The sequence below is a fragment of the Euprymna scolopes genome, chromosome 5, assembly GCF_053919585.1.
Source record: "Euprymna scolopes isolate OS-2025 chromosome 5, ASM5391958v1, whole genome shotgun sequence".
Taxonomy (NCBI): domain Eukaryota; kingdom Metazoa; phylum Mollusca; class Cephalopoda; order Sepiida; family Sepiolidae; genus Euprymna; species Euprymna scolopes.
In genome coordinates, this window is record NC_136486.1 from 91531137 (window position 1) to 91549335 (window position 18199).

Consider the following 18199-nt stretch of genomic DNA (forward strand, 5'->3'; position numbering starts at 1 on the left):
TGCATACCTTATTTTGACGTCTGAATATCAGAACTTCGATTGTGTTTAATTATCCCGCTTTTGAGTTTTGAAGTGTGAAATTCGGTGAATATGTTAAGTAAAATAATTTAAGTTAAGCAAAACAAAAAAAAAAGTTTTTAATATTTATACGAAAAAAGCCATTTTAAAATCTTTAATAAATAAATTAACACTTTTTTTAGCGAGCTGAATAATGCATGACCATTATTAAACAGGGCATGCTTTGAAGAATCGATACAAAATAAATTCGATAAATATTGTCCTTTGTGTTAAAAATAGCATCATTTTTTCGATCCCGTTCGAAAACGTTTGCCGCCTTTCAACTACGGTGGACCAAACGCGCTGAAATATTTTTTTTATTCTGCTTTAAATTGCCCCCCCCCAATTTTGGGGAGCCTGGCCCCCACACACATACACATTAAAATCCAAACTCATACAAATGGTCACCCATCTGGTACTGGCCAGCCTCAGCGTTAATAATACATTGAAATTTTCGTCACTGAAAAATAAGTTTTTTTTTGCCTGTTTGGTCTCCCATAGTTTGCTTTTTATCAAATGCAAACGTAAACATTGTCGATTTAGACTCTAGATCGACGCGAAGTAACTGGTTGCCTATATGAATAAGTGGAATTATTTGTAAATCCAGGTACTTATATTATAATATTTTTGCATATTCTCTTAGAAAATTATCCTAAATCTTAGTTAGACAACAAATAAATAAATTAATTATTTCAAAAAACCTTTTTTAAAAATATTTATGTACGTTTTTTGTGCAAGACAAAAAATGTCAATTGTTAACTTTTTGGGAAAATTTAACATTTAAAATTTAATTAAAAATAGAAGAAAAAGTTTTACATTATTCTGTTTTCTATATGATAAAATTCAGGGTTTTATCTTTCTGGAAAAAAAAAGTTACTCAGAAATAATGGATTTTAATAAATGTAATTTCGTTTTAAAAAACAACAACAACTTGATTTTTCGGCCATGTTTGGCGGTGCCTATAAGGAAACGAAAGGCATTAGCGTATCATTTTATAAGTTTTATTTATTCCTTTTTATTTATTAGCATTTCATATTTTTATTGCGCGAATCCCTCAGCCCAATGCTTTCTTTTTATTTTACTTGTATAGCATAAATCATGAAGAGATGTAATAACAAAATGATCAAATTATTTCCGCCAAGAAAGAATTCAAGCGAATAAAAAAAAAGCGAACGAAAGAACGAGGGTGTGTGTATGCGCTAATATGGATATATGCGTGCGTACGTCTGCCATGTCATAGCCGCGCACCTGCATAGATGCGGATTTCTGCGTATGTATGCACATATGGTAAGCTAGCTTACTTATCGTTACATCTCTATATTTCAAATCCATTTTCACATCTACGAATAAGTGAACGAATAGTGAACTAGAAAATTAAGTTGACAGACAATTTCAAGCTTCTCTGACCCGGATAATAGAAGCCCTTTTACATTTAGATTCACTAATGTATTTTTATTTATGTGTAGTATAACCGTGATTTTAAAATGATCACGGTTTACTTTTATTATTATTTTCAATTTGACACTTGTACACAAAAATAAACGATACATTGCTCCCAGGTCCACTCTGACCCGGATTGGTAGTATCTATTAGGGTACCAACAATGGGTTAAATAAAAACCGACTTGAGAGAAAACAAATATATTCTATTAAAAAATTTTTCTTCAAAATCACTGGATTTCATATTAAATAACCTGGAAAGGGTTGATATGCCGTAAAACAAAGACAACCAAAAAAACTAATGGAACACGAAACCATCATTTGCATTTCAACACTTGACCACGCCCTAAAAGCATGTTTAACGTAATAGATACCGGCGTAATTTCTTTTGTTTTCAACTGAAATAAGATTTTAGTCGTAGTCTACAGTTTATATATTCGTCATTTTACCGTTAAAGGTCTCAATTTAAACAGTTATCGCGTTTTGCACTCGAACGTTTCAGTTATTCGCAATTATAACACGTGTGACATGTTTTGAGCGTTTTCTACATAGTATTACATATATAATTCCTTTACTTGAATGTCTGTTGACGATCATGTTATTACAATTATTGCACAGTCAAAAGATTTTACAAATACAAAATGTATTATAATGTTGTAATAGATCATACTCCGCTCACTCTCTTACATCTGTTTTATTGTTTTCTATGTATTTTACAAATTCAGGATATTCTAATGTTGTATAGCGGAGAGGATATATCCGTAATACACAGTGACAGGTATATATTTATGTGTGCGTGCCAAGCCGTGCTATACATATATATATATATATATATATATATATATATATATATATATATATATATATTAGGTTTATATATACGTGTGATTGTCTAGCATGTGTGCACAAATTACAGTTCCAGAAACAGTTCATCAAACAGTTCGACAAATCAAGCAATTATACACAAATACAGTTCTTTTTAAACAAGGGATTACGTTAGGCCAAAAAAAGGGACACACCTTCGTCCATCAGTTGTTCTTGATTGACGGGTATGTAAAGGAAGGTGCATCCCAATGACTGACAATGAGTACTCAGGTTATATTTTCATGCAACTTTTATTTTCGAATGTTCCCAGTTTTTGGGGCTTCACGCAGGTCCTTACTATTACGTTCTTGCTATTTTCTGCACTGTATAGCTTCCAAGAAGTACAAAGACAATTGGTACCATCCGCTATCTCTCCTGGTCTCTAGCCAACTCCTTTTAGTCTGTACAACTCCTACACGTCTGTAACTACGTTTATACAGAGTAGAAAGATACATTTGCCACCCAAAAAATAAACAACACTACAGCTTTATTTTAAACATTTATTGAAAAAAAAATCAACTCCTGTAACTTGATTATATAGTAGAGCTAACATCTATTTAATGTAGCCGCCTTCAGCGTCACTCACCGCCTCGATACTGGTCCCGACCTGGGAGAATGCCTTTTCCACAAGTGCCGGCGGAAGTTCGCCGAATATTCGGCGGATGGCGACGATCAGGCTGGTTTTGGTGTTGTGAGAGGTCATGTTGGTGATGTTCTAGGCGTATGGCCAAACAAAGTTGTCCAGCGGATTCAGGTCTAGGGAGGAGAGGGACCAGTGAGGGAAAGGTACAAAGTCGTAGCACTCCTTCTGAAGCTAAGCCTGGGTCTCTTTGTACGTTATGTAGTCGTTTACTTTCGTAAAATATATGCAAGCTTAGAATTTTCTCTGAACGAAAAGTTATTAAGAAATTTTAAGAAAAAATCTAAGGGAAAATCAATAATTATGGGACTCTTAAATTTACTGGAATCTCTAAACCCTGCTTGGCATTTATTAATTTTCGGAAGAATTTTTCTACGTTGGAAATTTATTTTACATCAGATGAATATTTATCTTATTTCTATTTCTTTAAAGATCGATGCCTATTTTTATTTTATTCAAATTTATTTTTCGTTTTAATATAATAGTTTTTTTAATATAATTTCTTTTCGACATTTTTAAAAACCTTTGAAACATTTATCTTTGACAGGTTTCCTAAAAAGACTTTAATGTTTTACAAGATTGTCTAACTATTGAAAAGAATTTACAACCGAGCAATTTCGAAATAAAACTACTGAAATTATTCATTATCTCATACAGTAGCGGAAATACATGTCTGCACAAAGCAAGGACCCTCTTGAAGCGGTTAGCCCCCAAATATATTTACAAACAAAGTAAATGCCAGTAGAGTTTCAAGAATGTTTTCTTGGAGATATACAATGTTTATAAGAGCATTGTTCGCTCACGACTCGTCAATCACCTTTAAATTCTTTTAAAAAGTTTGTAACCACAACTGGTGTTCTGCTCCATTCAAACAAGGCATATTGCCACTTGGACGTACGATAAATGCACTAGCTCGTGTGTGGCAGCAATGCATGCATGCGCGGATGGTAACTTTGTAGAAATACAGGATACTGCTAGGTGTAAGTAGTTTACTAGCACGGTACAGGGATAATCTTTTTGCGCACCGTTGGCAATGGTTTCAATGCATTTGTTCCAATTTATGTTGTTAGCAAATGTTAAGCCGAGAAGTTTGAAGGATCAGCCCCAAGGTACTATTATTAGTCCTGACAATGTCGCGTGTTGAGACTAGCGCGCCCGCATATACACACGCAGGCGGTTGGTAGGGTAAAGTAACTGGGCGATGAGTGCAGCTTTGTTAAAACTGACGGCACCGGAGGTGAATAGGTAAAGTAATCAAGTAGTTGACCCCACAGCTGCCGGCGTTAAAAACCTGCAAGAGAGCAGGTCGATATAAAAAAGTGAGACGATTTAGAGAAGAGTCAAAGAGTGATGTTAAGCCACGAGTCACATCTCTTTGCTGTGTCACTGAAATCTGTCTACTTCATGCTCCCTCTTCTTTCTACCGACCCAGCGAGAGATAAACGCGTGTTTCATATTTTTTCAACAAACGACATTTTTGTCACAAGTTCTTTTCTTAGCTGATAAACAACTCCTATTTGTTCAACCCGCTACCATCCATTCACGCTTTAATTCCACTACAAACTGGGGTGATTTTATGAGGTTTCACACATTCCCTTTGTTATGTGTATATTTGTTTTTCCTTCTTGTCTCTTATAGAGTATTGTGTCATCACCAAATATATTAAGCATGTATACATCATGTATATCAGTTATGAATGTAATAATAAGTGCTAGGATCAACCTTGGAGGCACAATCACATTGATGTAATCGTGTTTGAACGTACATCTGTCAAGGGCAACCTGTAATTTTACGTTGTCTTTGTTTCCATTATCCCTTAACGTGTTTATTTGGATGTTTTACATTTTTTTAGCAACTTAACAAAACAACACACCCCTAATTCTACCACTAACACTAAGTTCGGTCGAAACACCCTCTCCTACAAGACACTAGCTAGTAAAACTACTTTCTTTCTTCCCCTTATCGTTCGAAGCATTTTTCGGAAAACGCTTTGCACCTAAATCAGGGTTAGTTGTACCGCTAAATGTTGATTTGTTTTGTTTTGCTTTAGTGTCTACAAAAACTTAAAAAAATGAAATATGTTAGATTCATTTTTTGTACAATTTTAAAAAATAAGGGATGCAGGATTCTATAGTTGATCATTCTTGTGATCTTTCGATTATCGTACTTTATAATTGAGTAGGAGACAATTGATAAAAGTAATCTGTTATTTAGAAATAAATCTGAAAAATTAATAGAAATTACACTTCATAATATAGAGTATTTCGGGGGAAATTGTATTTTAGACACGGTGGATTAATTTGACTAATCACAGCCTCGCTCCCAATACGCATAAAATTAATAGATAGAAGAGAAATCCATTTGGTATAACAGAAAACGGCACATAGTTGACAGCAAACGTTACTGAGAAAAATGAAAACTACACTCATAGTATGATCAGTAAGTAAGTATATGTGTTTGGAATGGTAATGGTGAATCTTGGAGTGCATATGTTGTCATAACAATTGTTATATATCCAACAACAAGAACAAAAAAACGTTTCCGAAACACTTTTTACACCCACATTGCGTTTTAAATGTATAGGCGAATGTTTCGATTAAGATTTTACTCTATACGCTCTGAGTAGGTGAAAAGCTAGTCACCGATTAGTTGACTTGAACAACATTTTTTAAAAAAAGGGTTAACATATTAATATTTGATATCCTATGTGTACGTTTATGTAGTGACAGCATATTTGGGTTTCTTTAAAAACAGGTGGACGTGATGGTGTACATTGTGTTTTTCATGTCTAACACATTAATCGAATTTTTTCGATTATCAATTTTTGATACTTACCAGACGTATAATAACTATAATAATATGTATGTGTTTGTACATTTTACCATTTCTTCGTTATTGTTTTTTAAGTATCCCTATCCCGAAATCGCGATTAATATTGATTCACGAAGAGATCGAATGGCAATTATAAAACATGTTCAATATATAGCGCTAGATCTTTTTGAAACGATTATAAATCGGATGTCTTTCTCTGGATATCTGATCAACAGTATGGATTTAGGAAAGCCCTTTCTACTGCAAATATCCTAATTATAATATTTTAACTTATATACCATGCTCTAGATAAGGCAGAGGATGCTAGGGCAGTCGCCCTGGATATATCTAAGGCCTTTGACAGAGTATCGCACGATGATCTTCTCAGGAAAATCAAATCATATGTTATTATTGAACAAATACTTAACATAATTAAATCCTTCTATAACAAGAAAAGAATCCAGCTTGTTTTCGATGGTCGTACGTTAAAACAATATGCTATAAATGCGGGTGTGCCATAGGGGTCGATCGTTTGAACCTTTATTATTCCTGATATTCATAAATGACCTTCCTAATAAAATAATCTCTGAGTGGAGTATATTTGCTGACGACACTACGCTCTACAACAAACACGAGAGTAAAAAATGAACAATATCGAAGGCAATATCAGAAACCCGAAAGGAAGACCTCCAGCCTGTAGTGGAATAGGGGACAAAAATTGATGGTCACATTCAATGCTGCAAAGACTAAATTTCTTTTCTTTAATAATTGCAAGAAACTGTCTAAACCACTAATAGCCATATCTGAAAGTACTTCCTTCAAACTCCTCAGCTTAATATTCACAGGGAACATGTTCGTAAGATACATGGAGAGTATTGTCAAGGCTGTTGCAACGAAGGTGGGCTCTCTCTACCGTGCTAGAAAATTACTTACGCCTGAGAGTGCACCTGCTACTCTTGGACAGGATTCAAAAGAGAGTCGCCAACCTAATAGATCTCGCACTGCTATCTAGGCTTCAACCTCTGTCCCATCGACGAAATGTTGCATCCCTCTGCTTGTTTTACAAGTATATTAATGGTAGGTGCTCCGACAAACTACAAGCCCTTGTAGCCGCTCTACGTAAATATCCCAGGCAAACCTGACAAGCAGCGATATCCCACCCCTACAGAGTAGAGACACCCAGATGCTAGAAAGCCTTCTACTTTCCTAGTTTTTTCCCTAGGCCTGCTAGACTTTGGTATTCCCTTCCGGGTTTTTGTTTCCCTGACTGTATTTACATGCTCAACTCCCTATATAGTATCTCTGTAAATTATGTCTTTACAATCTTTTAGATTTGTCATATTGGTAAACACAGTATAGGATTTATTTCACTCACATTTAATGTCACGATGACATGGCGCCTAAAAATGTTGGATTGTTGTTACTTCGGCCCAGAGTTCAAATTGATCGACCGACTGTTGCTGCAATAATATAGGAAACACTGATGATTGCTAATGAACATTAAACATATACAAAGGTCGTTCGGTCCTGGATATGACCTTAAAGTATATCCGATGGTGAGGCCCCAACTTGTGGGTTTGGGGGAGTGTGGAGCCACCCTTTCATTGCCATTGCTCCCAGGTCGACTCTGACTCGGAGTGGTAGCATCTGCTAGGGTCCCAAATATGGGCTGAATAGAAACCAACTTGAAAAAGAAACCCAAATATATTCTATAAAAAAATTGTCTTCAAAATAAATGGATTTGGCATTAAATGACCTGGAAAGGGTTGATATGCCGTAAAACAAAAACAACCAACCAAGGGTCGTACCGAAAGTAAAGTCCCCTATTTTTTTTTACTCCAAAGTTAAAGATCTACGAAGACGGGAGTTGTATCATTAAATCGAGACCGCTTTTCCGTCCTAGAATTTATTTTTCTACATAGGCATCACCATTCTCAATGCACTTACCATAAATTCAATAACGCACGTACATAAAAAGGGTTGATTTCTTAGAGTCTTACACCGTCACTATCTGCAACAGAGATAAAATTCTAAATTTCAGTTATCAAAACAATGCAATTAACAATCCCCTCTGATCAATTCAGTCAGAATAAAATAGGACACATTACTTTTGGAACGTCACTCGTATGTCTGTGGATAATAGTTATTTCTAAATTAAAATAATTATATATATATATATATATATATATATATATACACTATTATATGAAAATAACTTTGTCCGTGTGTGTGAGAGTTCGTTCCCTATTGACTCAAAAACGGCTGGGTCGACTTTTTAAAAAATTTACCACGTACATACTTGATGTTTCTGGGAGAGTTCTTACAGAGGTCTTGTATCAGAATGTGCCTAATAACTATCGTTATATTTTGGGCTGGAATAAAATGCGACAAACTAATTGGACCATTTAAAGTGCCAGAAGATTTGGAATGACAAGCCATTTTATTTGTAAATGAGCATTTGTCACTATTGTTTAATGACATTCCATTGGCACTTCACCGCTAATTTATTTTAATGCACGACAATGCGCCATCCCACTCAGCCAAGGCTACCACATCCTACCTTAAATCCTTAGGCATTAGTGGAGAAAATTTAATGACATGGCCTTCTTGTTCTTCAATTAAGCAGCTTTAGAAATATGAAAGTTTATGAAGTAGGCCTACAATTTTCATCGAAAGATGAACTTTGGAGGACGATTTTGGAAGTTTCCTATAGCATCCAATCATCTCCGATCCGCCGATTGTCATCATCAGTTAACAAGAGGCTATTCAAAGTGATTTTGAACATGGGAGTTATATTGATAAATAAATATTTCCTTAAACAAATTAATGTAAAATCCATTTTGTTTTTGGTTAATATTGTAACTAGATATGTTCTTTATTTCATATACATAGAAATGAAGTTATAATATTGTTTTTTTTTTCACAGTAAATATACATTTTACACACTCGCAATAAAGTGATACATGCTATAAATTACCAGAGAATAGAAAAATTAGCATAACTTTCAAAATATTTTTTTAAATTCCACAAAAATCAGGGAACTAAGGCACTTTGTTAAGCCGTTCCAGTGTACCAAATTTTACTTCGTTGCGTTCCATAGCAATTTAAAAATGTAAGAAATACACCTGCAATAATGCGATACACAGAGTTTATAGTCTGAGGATAACTGAAAATACCATTCATATGTGTCAATTATAAACACTCTAATACATTGTACTCAATTGTCATCTAGTAAAAAAAAAATCAATTATTAGTTTTTGATTGCTAAAAAGAAAATCCATGTCTTCCATCATCAAAACCATTGAATGCTTACAAACGTGTCATTACCGAAACAACAAAGTCGCGACAGCGACGATTGTTCAAAGAGAAAACGATAAGAAGCTAATCGATATCAATGATCTGAACAAGATCATTGACGAATCGATCCATGTAAAATATTCAACTAGACATGTTAGAACATTTATATCGCGACTAAATAATGAAACCCATTAGGTTACTTATTGTAGCAAGATGCAGTTAGATTGTTTCTAGCAGGATACAGTAAGATTATTTCTAGCAAGATATAGTTAGATTGTTTATAGCAAGATACAGTTAGATTGTTTGTAGCAAGATGCAGTTAGATTGTTTGTAGCAAGATAAAGTTAGATTGTTTGTAGCAAGAGACAGTTAGATTGTTTGTAGTAAGATACAGTTAGATTGTTTGTAGTAAGATACAGTTAGATTGTTTATAGCAAGATGCAGTTAGATTGTTTATAGCTGGTTTTAGTTAGATTGTTTGTAGCAAGATACAGTTAGATTGTTTGTAGCAAGATGCAGTAAGATTGCTTGTAGCAAGATATAGTTAGATTTTTTGTAGATAGATATAGTTAGATTGTTTGTAGCAAGATAGAGTTAGATTGTTTGTAGCAAGATGCAGTTAGATTGTTTATAGCAAGATGCAGTTAGATTGTTTGTAACAAGATACCGTTAGTTATTTGTAGCAAGATATAGTTAGATTGTTTGTAGCAAGATACAGTTAGATTGTTTGTAGCAAGATAGAGTAAGATTGTTTGTAGCAAGAAAGAATAAGATTGTTTGTAGTTAGATACAGTTAGATTGTTTGTAGCAAGATGCAGTTAGATCGTTTGTAGCAACATACAGTTAGATTGTTTGTAGCAAGATAGAGTTAGATGGTTTGTAGCAAGATAGAGTTAGATTATTTGTAGCAAGATACAGTTAGATTGTTTGTAGCAAGATACAGTTAGATTGTTTGTAGCAAGATACAGTTAGATTGTTTATAGCAAGATACACTTAGATTATTTGTAGCAAGATACAGTTAGATTGTTTGTAGCAAGATACAATTAGATTGATTGTAGCAAGCTACAGTTAAATGTTTTGTAGCAAGATGCAGTTAGATTGTTTGTGGCAAGATGCAGTTAGATTGTTTCTAGCAAGATACAGTTAGATTGTTTGTAGCAAGATACAGTAAGATTGTTTGTAGCAAGATTCAGTTAGTTTGTAAAATCAGTTGAATTTAAAAAAATAAGAATACACAATCCATTTTTCTGTTTGCTTTTTCTTCTTGGTTTATATTTCTATTACTTTGTCTCCCTCTATTTATTCATCAACACTCCAGTTATCGTTTAAATGTTAGTAATTATTTCATTAGGTTCTTTTCTATTACGCAAAGGACAAACGTCTTTATGCCCAGCTAAAACTTTAAAATACATAACAAATCTCTACAAGCCCACCTCAGTCGTGTACTTGTGTCCAGCGGAAGAATGAGCAAGGAAGTAATGTTGACGTGGCGAAGCGGAAAGGAGGGAGAGGAGGGAGAGAAAGAGAGGGATAAAAGTAAAGTTATAGTTTTGCGCCGACAATGCCAGGTAGCTGTGCTAATTGTTTTTTTAATGGTCTATCTCAATCTTCAGCCTCATTTTTAGATTTATTCTTTTCATTGTTGATGGATAAATAGATAGATAGATAGGTAGGTAGCTAGACAGATAGGAAGGTAGACAGATAGGTAGATAAATAGCTAGCTAGATAGATATAATGTATAAAATAAGAATTTGAGGAGGTTTGAACAATGAAAAATGAGCGACATTGTTATCAGGTGAGTAAACTGCAAAGCGAGGTAAATTAAAACAATTAAAATGATTTTATTAAAAACACAACTCAAATAAAGAAACATTTGTTTCATTAAAATATACATGTAAAACATGGAGGAATAAACGTTGAATATTTCAGCCTTGATACAATAATGGATGACCAACAATGTTATCTATTAATGTCTTTACATCTTTTCGTTTTTGATCGGTCTTAATTAAAACCCGGCAACAAAACCTACTTGAAAGATTTTTGACTCAAATAAATTATAAACTTCTGGCACGAAATTTGTTTACCTTAAAAACCTTTGTGAATGCGAACGATGGTCAACTTTTTTTTAATCATTTTTTGATACTTACGAAATGTAAGATGTCCGCCAAATACAAAAACAAACTAACGTTTTAAGGATCTGTGGCGCAATAGACGAACGTGCTCAGTGATAATTAGTTTTAATTGACAGACTTCTGAGAACTCAATCGACAATCTTCAGTACGAGCGATATTAAGAATACAGTCAAGCTTACATCCAGTCATAGAGTTCTGTTCGCAAATTAATACATATATATATATATATATATATATATATATATATATACATGTATATATATATGTATATATATATATATATATATATATATATATATATATACCTAATTTTATAAATATTTAAGAGACACCTATTCAAAATATTGATAGCGATTTGTCTGTTTTAATATTCAACAATTCTAATTACAATAATGAAGCACTTCAATCTGGCAGCGTGAAACATTCGTTGTTATGCAGATGTCTTACGGTAGCGCCGTAAATGTGCAAATAGTTTGTTTGAGCTTTTACTATCTAATCTGTGTAGACTGCTTTTCATTTGATAAGCCGAGCAAAATTCCCAACGGCGTTAGCATTGAACAAATATTCCCGTGAGTGAGAGCATAACGGTTAAATAGTAGATTATCTGTACATTTCACGTTTGCCTGATGGTCGGTAAATTATTAACATTAAGTGACCATCATTATAAAGGAAGACGATAACGATTTCAAATTTACTTACAATACAGGCCCAATTCTTATCCATCGATCTGTATTCTACTCGCTGTATTACTCTCTATACTATCTGACCCTTTCTCTCTTTCATCATCTAAATAAATAGATACGAGAGTTATTTTCGTTTACTATCCTTATATGACCATCAAAACAGACTACTGTTATTTAAATGAATAACATAACGCAAAACTTTGAAATACGGTAATAGTACTGACCAAAAACAAAAACAAAAACAAACAAACAAACAAGCAAACAAACCATAAACAATCATATACCTGTATAAATTGCATGGCTACTTTTTAAACGATTTGTTATAAATTAAAGTTTGATGCTATTCATTTATTATTTTGTTGTGTTATTTTTCTTATATATTATCAAGAGTTTTGTGAATATTTACAATGCTTTAATATAAACTGTATGAATTGTGAAAACCTTTTTAAAAATAATCTTATTGCATAGCAAGGAAGATAATTTCCCTGAAACTAATATCTTAGCTAGCCAGAAAGATAATCATTATTGTTTACAGTGAGAGAGTTACTGCTCTCTCTCTCTCTCCTTCTCTTTCATCTTCCTTGTCTCTTTCTCTTTCTCTTTCCCTTTTACTCTCTCTATTTAAAAAAACGCACACTAAAAGAGAAGTTCACACTTCTCTATCGCTCTCTTTCGTTAGGAAAGCCTATTCTTTTTTAATTGTATCTTTAAGAGCACTTTCCACACAGACATCCTATTGCCCAAGCGCATTGGTTTCTTCGATATTTTGATTTCCTTAGTCTTGTATACGGCATAATCACGTTGACACCCCTGTTCTCGTCAGACAACCGAAGCAAATTTGAGCCTATTCAGTACTAAAATGGTTCACCATTTAAAAATTTAAGCTGTTCTATTTGCTCTCCGCTTATTTCGCCATTATTTCTAGTCATCATCGACTTATCCGTTACACTGGACTTAAGCAATGCCGATTAAAGAGAGGTGTGGTTGTGGATTGCGCAATCTTTATCTCAAAATTAGCTGCGTAACTACCCTTACGGGAAGCATCCATTGTCTTTTAATCGATGATGACGATAATTATAGTCTAATTTAGAAGATAAACACGAGGGAGCTTCCAAAAGTAATGTTACCCATTTTGATATTCCGCCCGAATGGATCAAAGAAGAAATGCAAATAGCATGGCTGTGATGACTGAACTCATGCAATAATGACAATAAAGTTTCATCTCCCTATTGCAGATACTTACAGTGTGATACTCTAAAATAGCAACCCCGGTCTTGGACGTTCGTCAAAAGCAGAAATGTGTCACTGAAAAACTGAACCGATAAACATTCACTGTATCCTGTTAAACGCTTACAAAACCGCTGCATTGATTCGTCGATTTCAGAGTGGCGATATATATATATATATATATATATATATATATATATATATATTAGTCACAGAGCACATCCTGAACGCCCAGGCACAGCCACCACCATATCGCTGGCAAAAGTGCATTGAGAATGGTTGTGATACTGTAGGAAAATAAATTCTGGAGTGCAAAGTCGTTTGTCTTAATGCTATCACTTCTGTCTTCGTAGCTCTTCAACTATTTTAGAGTTAAAAAGTAAGATCCATTATTTTTGAAACGACCCTCGTGGATTTGTCAAACTCACCAAAATTTTAATATTTATTCATTTATTTAAATAAACACAACAAATTCTGTTTTGTGTTTACAAAAAAATAGTTATAACTAGGGATATGACAACAGAATATTCCTTTCATTATCATGAACCTCGAGTATATATCCGACGCAGTTAGACACAGTTAATCAACTGAGAACCACATCATTCTAAATAAAAGTATATAAGATATTAATGGATACACACTCGAGAGTCAAAACAATGAAAAGCATATGCTGTTGTCCTAGCCTTAGTAACCACATGCTTATTATTTAAAATGCTGGTTTTAGGTAGCTAACTCTGCGAAGAAGTTTACTATAGATCTCAATGTATCTATCTTACTCTAATATTCGCCTTTGTGTCTATATATCTATATATGTTATAATTAAATGTCGTCTCGACATTCTGTTTTCCATTTCTTATTTGTCTCACTGTTTATTTCTATGCTTCTTTTTCCAATTTCTTTAACGATTTTTCTGTGTGACACTATCTTTCCTATCAGTATTATTTCATCATTTTATTTGTGTGTGACTGTGGTTGGGCCATTCTATCTCCACCTGCGTGTATTTGGTCGTGCGTGTCTATTTGCAGATATCTCTCTTTGTCTAAGTGTAGGTTTCTTTCATGAATTTATGTACATTTCTCTGTAACATTCTCTGTTTACGTATCCAGCCTTTCTGTGCCATTGTGTCTCTCGTCTCTCCTTTTCTGTTTATCGTCTCTCCTAATCTGTTTCTCACTCACTTTTCTGTCTATATTTCTATCTCATCTTCTCGCTTTCAATATTTGCTCTCTATATAGCTCAACATTCAAGTCTGTTTATATCTGAGGTAACAAAAACAAACCAAACCTACCCCTGAAAAAAGTGGTAGTATATGCGAGAATACACGCCTTAATACAGAAACGAACGATATCGCATTATCAGAGAAAAAGGATGATAATTCACACCAGATCCCTAGATTATTAGACTGATGTCAATGGATGCTTCACCTGCTACGATAACTAGCCAAATTTCTAATGTCTTTTTTGCAATTAAGCTCTGCCAGAGTACGCTGTCCTTGTTTTCATTATATATAATGCTAGCAGAGGGCGCTCGGCGTAACCCGGTTGTAAAATCCCTTTTATTATGATATTTTAATTTATCCAGAAAAAATTGTGATATTCTAATTATCCAGGAAAAATATGGGGGTGGGGTGGGGTGGATGGTAATCGTAATATTATAAAAAACTGTGACTTGGATGTCATCAATCAAAATTGAAACCGATAGCAAAATTTGTAAAATAAAGTAAAAATATAAACAAATAAATTGAAATGCTTGCACGGGAAATAGATCTAAATATAACTAAATGAAAAAAGGTTATAAACTGTTAAAAAATTTTATATGTCCAGAGAAATGATAGATATATTTTTGAAATTAATTTTCCAACGAAATAAAATAGGTTGGCGTCAAGTCTAGCTGAGTGGCCCCCCAAAAAAAACCCGTAGAAATAAGCCATCTATCTGATATCAAACAAGAGATCACCTTGCAAGTGATAGCTGGAATAACTTGGATAATGAGAAAGAGAGAGAGAGAGAGAGAGAGAATAAGTAAAAGAGAAGAGGGAGGAATGAAAATCTCGCCTAGAGAAAAGGGTAACCACAACCTTATAAAACCAATTGGTTTACCAGACAAAAGATTCTTATCACCTTAGCCGGCTAAGGTGCGAATCTTTTCTGTCTTGCCGCCATCAGATCGACCCAAGATATAAATCCATGCTCTGTGTATTCACAGAACCTGAAAGTTAGTTTGCAATCCCCAAGCACGAGAAAGTTTATTGAACTTTGTTTTAAGCTGACAAACTTGCATCCTTAAATATTATATTTTTTTCTTAAACATGAAGGAACCCGAGTTCATTAACTTTCTTTTTAACTTTACACAATAATTATTTTCGTTTATAAGAAAATGATCTTCCAGATACCATTGATTATTGAATTGTTTTCATTGGGAAATACAATTATTTACAGTGTATCCCTCACATCCAAGTCCAGATTGCATGGAGAAAAAAACGGTACGCGAGTTATTCACCAAAGCACCTACGCAAAAGAACTCAACTACAGCATCTGACGACAAATGGCCAACCAATGAGTTAAAAGTATTGCCACACAAAATTAGGGTCGTGCGTAGTTTCCAGTGACCAGTGAGTATCTGGTTACGTATTGAAAGGGTCTGTCACTAAACGAAGATAAACGTGTGGCAACGTTTCCGAAAGATTATCTCTTGTGTTTCGAGACTGACGAGGGACTGATTACATTAATTGGTCCCATAAAGCAGGATTATGCGACCGCCCCAGACATGCTTTATATATAGGTTATTATCAGTTTTTATGACCTAAGTAACACCCATCAATGATTTTTAAATTCATTCAAGGCGGCGGGGATAGACTGAGATGCTAGTCAAGCTTCCAATTTGCTTTCGTGATTATTTCGTCATATGGATTTTTTTTCTGAGGTGTATATATATATATATATATATATATATATATATATATATATATAAACATATATGCAGGAACAAGTGGTTTTATTAACAGTTGGAAGATTGGTTTCAGCTGAGGTCACATTCAATTACAAAAGAGTTTGTACATTTTTATGGCAACACTGTTAAAATGGCAATTTATTACAATTACATCTGATTTTCTAACTTTCAAGTAAATAAAAATATTTTGTTCAAAACATAATTTTACTTACTAAAACTGGGTGAGAACAATTTTTCAAAGTATTCAAGTATATCTTGTTTCCGGCATGCCTTCCCCAGCTTTTCTTTATAAATTTTTCGGCAGAAATCATTCTACAAAATAGAAGTACAGTAGTTAGATTAAATTCGAAACACACTCAGAAAAGTGAAAAACATATAGACTAAAACTACAAAGAAATATCAACTCTAAAAAATGTATAATTCGTCTTCATTTTTATAATATTCCGCAATGTGCAAAGTTCTTGAACTTTAGTTGAATGATATCAGATTTACAAAAAAAAAAAAAAACCCTAAAAAAACACAACATTGACATAATATTAGCAAAAGATATATTCACAGGAATTACACTAGATTAACAACAAACACATTTACAAGAATGATATTGAATTAACAACAAAGATGTTTACAAAAATGACATATGATTAACAGCAAAGCTATTTACAAGAATAACATTAAATTAACAACGAAATTTATAAGAATACCGTCATATTTGCAAAACAGAAATTTACGTCCAAAGATGGAGTACTGTTGCCACATCTGGGCAGGAGCTACTAGAAGCAGCTTATCTTGCCTGAGCAGATTTAAAAAAATAGATTTCGTAGTTTAGTGGAGATGCCCTTTTCTCTTCCTTGAAACCTCTTTCGCACAGAAGAGACGTTTCGAGCCTGTCTTTGTTTTATCGTTATTTCCACGGCAAGTGCTCACCTGAGCTTCTATCTCTGGTTCCACCTCGCCAAACTTCCACGAAAAAGACCCGTCTAGCTGAAACCACTGTCAATAATTTCCCCCATTCTTTATCTGTGCCTAAATCAAAACGTAGATTCCATGAACAAAGTTTCTTTCACAGAACTGTACCCCCGTGGAACTCTCTTCTATTTGCCTGTTTCCCAGCTGGCTACAATTGGTTGTCTGCAAGTTCAACATAAACAAATTCTCGATGAACCGCCCCGTAAGTAATCAGATTTGCCAAATTCCCATTACTAACGACTACAATATTATCCTATTGACTACTGTACGCTCTATAACCCTTATCCTCGAGTGGCCTCCCGGCCTTGATAAGTGGTGACTCCTGTGTAAAAATAGATTAACAGCAAATATATTCAAAAGAATGACATTAGAGTAACAGCAAAGATATTGAAAAGAATGGCATGATATAACTAACAAAGATATTTACAAGAGTGACATTTTATTTACAACAAAGACCTATTACAAAATAACATTAAATCAATAACATTAAATCAATAACATTAAATTAGCAACAACAAAATTTACAAGCATACCATTACATTTGCAAAACAGACATTTACAAGAATGGCATTAGATTAACAACAAAGATGTTTACAAGAATGACATTAGATTAACAACAAAGATGTTTACAAGAATGACATTAGATTAACAACAAAGATGTTTACAAGAATGACATTAGATTAACAACAACAATGTTTACAAGAATGACATTAGATTAACAACAAAGATGTTTACAAGAATGACATTAGATAACTAACTAACAACAAAGATATTTACATGAACGACATATGATTAACAACAATATTTATAAGAATTTAATTAGATTAACAACTAAGACTTTTTTAAGAATAACATTACATTAAAAACAAAGAAATTTTCAAAAATGATATTGGATTACAGCAAAGATGTTTACAAGAATGAGTGAAAAAATAAGGAGAACAAGAACATCGAGTTTTTGTCTGATGACAAAAGATGGCACATGCCATGTTATTTTCGGTTTTACAATAAATGAGTTCTGCATTTCACTCAAAGACAGCCATAAAAATTATAATTCTTAATAACAGAGAATATATTCCTAGTTCAAAATAACTTTTATTAACGTTAATCTAATTACTGAAATTGAATATAACTTAT

At 33.6% G+C, this 18199-nt stretch overlaps 1 protein-coding gene across 1 annotated transcript in view; it reads right to left on the reverse strand.

The window, feature by feature from the left end:
• Positions 1-16407, reverse strand: part of LOC145276924 (uncharacterized) — a 384754-nt gene extending 368347 nt beyond the window's left edge. The window contains exon 1 of the mRNA XM_080128397.1: positions 16312-16407. The gene's annotated coding sequence lies outside the window, so the exon portion shown is untranslated. The remainder of the gene's footprint in view (positions 1-16311) is intronic.
• Between the last annotated feature and the right edge of the window lie 1792 nt (positions 16408-18199).